This window comes from Furipterus horrens, unplaced genomic scaffold (genome assembly GCF_987537825.1).
Source record: "Furipterus horrens unplaced genomic scaffold, mFurHor1.1.pri manual_scaffold_3, whole genome shotgun sequence".
Classification (NCBI taxonomy): domain Eukaryota; kingdom Metazoa; phylum Chordata; class Mammalia; order Chiroptera; family Furipteridae; genus Furipterus; species Furipterus horrens.
The window spans coordinates 83,551,204-83,557,071 of record NW_028327173.1 but is presented as its reverse complement, the minus strand read 5'-3'; positions in this window follow the sequence as shown (position 1 = coordinate 83,557,071).

Below are 5,868 nucleotides of genomic sequence, written 5' to 3'. Positions count from 1 at the left end.
AGGCAGGAGAGCTTGTATGTACGACCCATGGGCATGGACTTGGGGAGGGGATTGTTGGGGAAGGGGGGTGCTGGGTGGAGAGGAGCAAAGGGGAAAAAATTGGAACTATTGTAACAATATAATCAATAAAATATACTTTAAAAAAAAAAAGAAAGAGAGAATATAAGACATGATCTCTACCTTCAAGGACCTTGCAGGCTAGTGTGGGACATAAACAGGTCGCTCTAAACCAACGCATTAAGAGTGGTGAAAAGGATAGTGAGTGCCATGGAAGGTCAAAGAGCCAGGAGGGCTTCCTGGAGGAGGGGTGCTTGAGCTAAATCTTAAAGATAGGAGGCTGTAGCCCACAGTGGGGAGAGGATGTTCCTGACAAAGTTGACAGGATGCCCAAAGTCGGGTGGGGCATAGCCTGACTTGGGGGAGAAAACATGCCTGAGACAGTGTATCAGGTAAAGTGAAGGTGTGCAGAAGGGAAGAGGATGGTCTCTGGCCTCGAGAAGCTTGCATTTTAAAGGGAAAGTTTAATAAAAGTTGAAGACCATCAAATGAGAGACTTCCAAACAATTATTGCTAAATGAGTGATGCCTGAATGTTACAGAAGCTCAGAGCAAGGAGAAGACACTTTTAGCTTGGAAGTCAGCAGGAGGCTTCTCTGAGCCAGCCAGGCTGCATTAGGCCTCAAGGCACCGTGCAGACCCAAACAGAGGCAGAGCCCGGCCACACTCTTACAATCCATCTGTTGATAACAAGACCCCGTGGAGTTCCGTTTTTCTTAAAGTGCTTTCACATTAAACTCATGTGATGCTCAGAAGCACACTGAGGGGTAAGGAATGTAAATAATTGCTATTTACAAGGGAAAACTGAAGCACAGGATGAGTGGGGCAAGGCTCATAGCCTCCCCCAACCCCCAGCCATGGCTCTTTCTGTCACCTCTGCCATTACTAAGGGAAGAAGAGAAAGAATCAGCATCTTAGAGTAATTCCAACCTTCCTCTGGAGCTCCTGGGCAGCGCAGGTTACCCTCTCCCTTGTGCTCCAAGGTGCGTTACTTAAAAGACTAAGACACAAAATATGTACTTGTTTAATTTAACATTTGTCTTCCCCACATGATTGTAAGTTCCAAAAGGGCAGACAGCATATGAGTTGTTCAGCAATTAAACCCAGTACCTGGCCCATAATGAGGAGTGGGTTCAAATTTATTTCATGATTCAATAAGAATAAAAGAACAAATGAAACTAGAAAAAAAAACCCATTTACTACAACAACAAGAAAAATAAAGTACTTAGGAATAAACTTAACCAAGGAGGTAAAATACCTGAACTCGGAAAACTACATAACATTGAAGAAAGAAATTAAGATGATACAAATAAATGGAAGCATATACCATGTTCGTGGATGGGAAGATTCAACATCATTAAAATGCCCGTACTACCCAAAGCAATCTATAGGTTCAACACAGTCCCTATTAAAATACCAATGGCATATTTCACAGATGTAGAAAAAATATTTCAAACATTTATATAGAAGCATAAATGACCCCGAATAGCCTCAGCAATCTTGAGAAAGAACAATAAACGTAGGGGGATCACAATACCTGATACCAAACTATACCACAAGACCACTGTTATCAAAACAGTGTTTACTAGCATAAGAATAGACCCATAGATAATGGAACAGAATAGAGAACCCAGAAATAACCCAGGTCTTTATGGTCAATGAATATTTTACAAAGGGGGCTGGAACATAGAATGGAGTGAAAAGAGCCTCTTCAATAAATGGTGTTGGGAGACCTGGATAGGGGTGTGCAAAAAAATGAAACTAGACCACCAACTTACACCATACACCAGAATAAACTCAAAATGGATAAAAGACTTAAATATAAGTCGTGATACCATAAAAGTCCTAGAGGAAAACATAGGCAAGAAAATTTCAGATATCCCACGTAGCAATATTTTTGCCAATATATCTCCTAGGGCAAGGGATATAAAGGAAAGAATGAACAAATGGGACTACATCAAATTAAAAAACTTCTGCATGGCTAAAGAAAACATTATCAAAATGAAAAAGGAAATGGCCATATGGGAGAACATGAGTGATACATTGGACAAGGGTTTAATCTCCAAAATAAATAACTCATAAAACTCAACATCAGGAAGACAAACAATCCAATTAAAAAATGGGCAAAGGACCTGAACAGACACTTCTCCAAAGAGGACATATAGAGGGTCCATAGGCATATGAAAGGATGATCAACACTGCTCGCCATCAGAGATGCAAATTAAAATCACAATGAGATACCACCTCACACCAGTCAGAATGGGCATCATTAACAAATCAACAAACAAGTGCTGGAGAGGATGTGGAGAAACGGGAACCCCAGTGCACTGTTGGTGGGAATGCAGACTAGTGTAGTCACTGTGGATAACAGTATGGAATTTCCTCAAAAAACTAAAAATGGAACTGCCTTTTGACCCAGTGGTTCCACTGCTGGGATTATACCCCAAGAATCCCGAAACACCAATTTAAAAGAACCTATGCACCCCTATGTTCATAGCAGCGCTATTTACAATAGCCAAGCGCTGGCGACAGCCTAAGTGCCCATCTGTAGATGAGTGGATCAAAAAACTGTGGTACATTTACACAATGGAATTCTATGCAGCAGAAAGAAAAAACTCTTACCCTTTGCAATAGCATGGATAGAACTGACGAATATTAAGCTAAGTGAAATAATCCAGTCAGTGAAAGGTAAATACCATATGATCTCACCTATAAGAGGAGCCTAATGAACAAAACAAACAAATGAACAAAATAGAACCAGAGGCATAGAAACAAGGAACAGACTGACAGCAACCCAGAGGGAAGAGGGGAGGGGGTGGGAAGAAGGAGAAAGGAGGAGTCAAGGAACTAGTGTAAATGACCCATGGACATGGACAACAGGGTGGGGATTGTGGGAGTTGGGGGTAGAGGGGGAAGGGAAGAGCAACAGGGGAAGACTTGGGACAACTGTAATAGAACAATAAAATATTTAATTAAAAAAAAATGAACCAAACAGAAGAGAAGAGGGAGGAATGGAGGTGAGGAGTGTAGCCTTCTGACATTTAGAAGTCAATCATCAAAGCTCTCCTCCTCCTTGCTGCCGCCCTCACAAACTTTTGTAGAATTATGTCCAGCAGGCCGGTGGGGGGCGGGGCGTGAGATGCTGGAACTATCGAGGTCCAGGTTACTACCTGTTAACACGTAGGAAAAGGAGGGTGATGGGAGAAGCCCAGCAAGAAACTAGACAGGAGCGTCAGAAGTTAGTGTGAGCTCTAGCCAACCCAAGCATGCGCGCGCGCACGTGCGTGCGTGCGTGTGTGTGTGTGTGTGTGTGTGTGTAAGTCCTTGGTAAGCTACTAAGCAATAAATAAACTCTAAATTTTAGGTGTGATTTGGGGTCTGGACACTAAGTGTGGGCTGTGATTTTCTATTTGGTAGTCTGCTCAGTCAGAACGGGCTTTTTGAAGGATTTCTCCCCTGCCCTTCTCAGATCACATTCTCCACTCCCCTGCTGCTGCCCTACCATAAAACCAGCCCCCTGGAGTTAAGTGGGGAACTGTCACCTCATTAGCAACTAACTGTCCACTTAGCTTTTTAACCTCCACAAGATAAAGCTGAGAGACTGAACAGGAAAGGAAGTGGGCGGGAAAGCAGTGGAAGCACAGCACCCCACCCCTCCCACGCCCTCCAGGAAAACTCCCACCCCTCCTGCTCTCACCCCGCCCCCCTTCCTCCACCCCTGTCCTCCTAGTCAAACTGGTGAGACTCTGGATAAGCAACAGCTGATCTAGAGAGGCAGTTTGTGCCAACAGCCATGAGCAGTTTCATTTGGCACAGACTCTGAAGGAGAAACAGCCCTTTGTTTCAGCCACCAAAGGGAACGCCACCAACTCCCACTCCACAAAGTCCCACGCTTCCTTCTCTGTCAATGCAGAGAAAGTGCCCTGTAGCCCTTCCAAAGCCAGCAGACAAAAGCTGCTTACCCTGTGTGACCACTGGGCAGATGTAAAATGCAGAGCCAGCTGCCCACACCCCCCATCTCTCCCAAAGGCCGCCTCTGGCTGAAGATCTCAGGGCACCACTCCTGCTTAAAATCTCATAGCACCTGCAGAGCCTGTCACTGCGAGCAAGAGACAAGCCATCAGACCAGGTCCTGAGCACATACGCTCTATTTCTACCCTCCACATCCCCACAGACTGCCCTCCAGATCCTTCACTCTCAGGGACAGAAAAACTTCAAGCCTCGGTAGGGAGGTGATGACTCCATGACAGGGTCAGAGCAAGGGAGGGCTCTTAAGCAATTCAAGACAGGGCAGGCAGGGCTTTAACATAAAGAAATTCTGCAGTATCCTGACCAAATGTTTTCAATAAAGTAAAACGGGGCCATTTTCTTCAGGAGCTGTGCTTCTCACCAAAGGCAGTGGGCAGAAACATTTTCAAAATACTTAGCCCTTAACAAAAGTAAATTCTGACATTAAAAAGAAATTGGATCCTCACTGCTCTGTCATTGTCCTCACAGTGCACCTTAGAAAATCCTTCTACTGAGATGAAGTGATTTAGTTTTCTAATAAAGAAAATTCTTGGTTTCAGATTGACTCAAAAAATAATTTCCACCCCCACACCCTACAGCCAGAAAGGTTTTACCAAAGGTCTGACAGAATACACTTGCAGAATATATTGCAGTACCTATCTTCTTATTCCTTGGCAGTACAGTTAACGGTCTTCCCTCTCAGACCACCTGGACCTCCCCAAACAGTGCAGGTGGATATTGCAGCCCCTAAGCTTCCTCACCAAGAGTCCCAGGCGCTCTTCTCCCCGACCCCCGCCTCCCACGCTTCCTCTAGGACAGCCAGTCCTCTCTCATCGGTTGGTGCAAACAGAGAGCACATCTTGAAATTTTCCTCTTGGTGAGAGACTGCTGATTCTTTTTTTTCTTCTTCTTCTGGAATAAAGATTCACTAACATCACTTGACTTTCAAATCTCAATTTTATGAAATAATTGTACAAATGATATAAATTAAATACACATAAAATTATTATTATTTTATGACTTCTCTTTGAATTTCACATATCCCCCAAGATCACCATATGCAGAAAACTGAAGCAGGAATCCCTTCCTGTTTGTTTTTCTTATATCCCTAACTGGACTGAAAGTCCTTCAGGGGTGAAAGGAATCAGTGAATAAGTGTAAAGTATTAACTGTAGACAGCAGTCTGCTTTAATAAATTTTCTTCTGAGTGTATTTCTTTCTTGTTGTTTTACAAATTAGATACTCTCAGATGCTACTATACAGAAGCACAGGCTGGTTAAAAAGTCAGGTTGCTCTGAACTCACCTGAGGGAGGAACTGAGTTCTCAGATTCATAACTTCATAATTTCATGGAGTGGAGAATCCAGCTCACCACTCAGGCTCCTGCAGGTTTGACAGCTGAATGGTGTTAAACAAAGGGCCACGTCTCACTGACCAGTCTCAAAGCTGCCACTGTCCAGCGAAAGTTACGTTCTGTGGCACAATATGGCCCAGGGTCATCAGCTATTAACCTTAACCTGCGATTTCTCCCACCCTGATTCTGGGTGACACAGTGCTCCCTGAAGCCCACCGAACATTTAATGACCCATCAGCAAAAAGCACAAGTCCAACAAAATAGCAATAAGCATTCTACCTCCTGGTAGGCAAATTTAGACATATTTTGTTTAATATCTGTTTTGTTCCAAATGGCACAAAGAGAAAAAACTGTAAGTCCTTTATTTAAACTTACTTAGCAAAACAAAGCTTCAGAAAAGCAGTCAGCTTAGACTTAAACGAGTACCACATGAACAAAAGTCAAGTCCGAG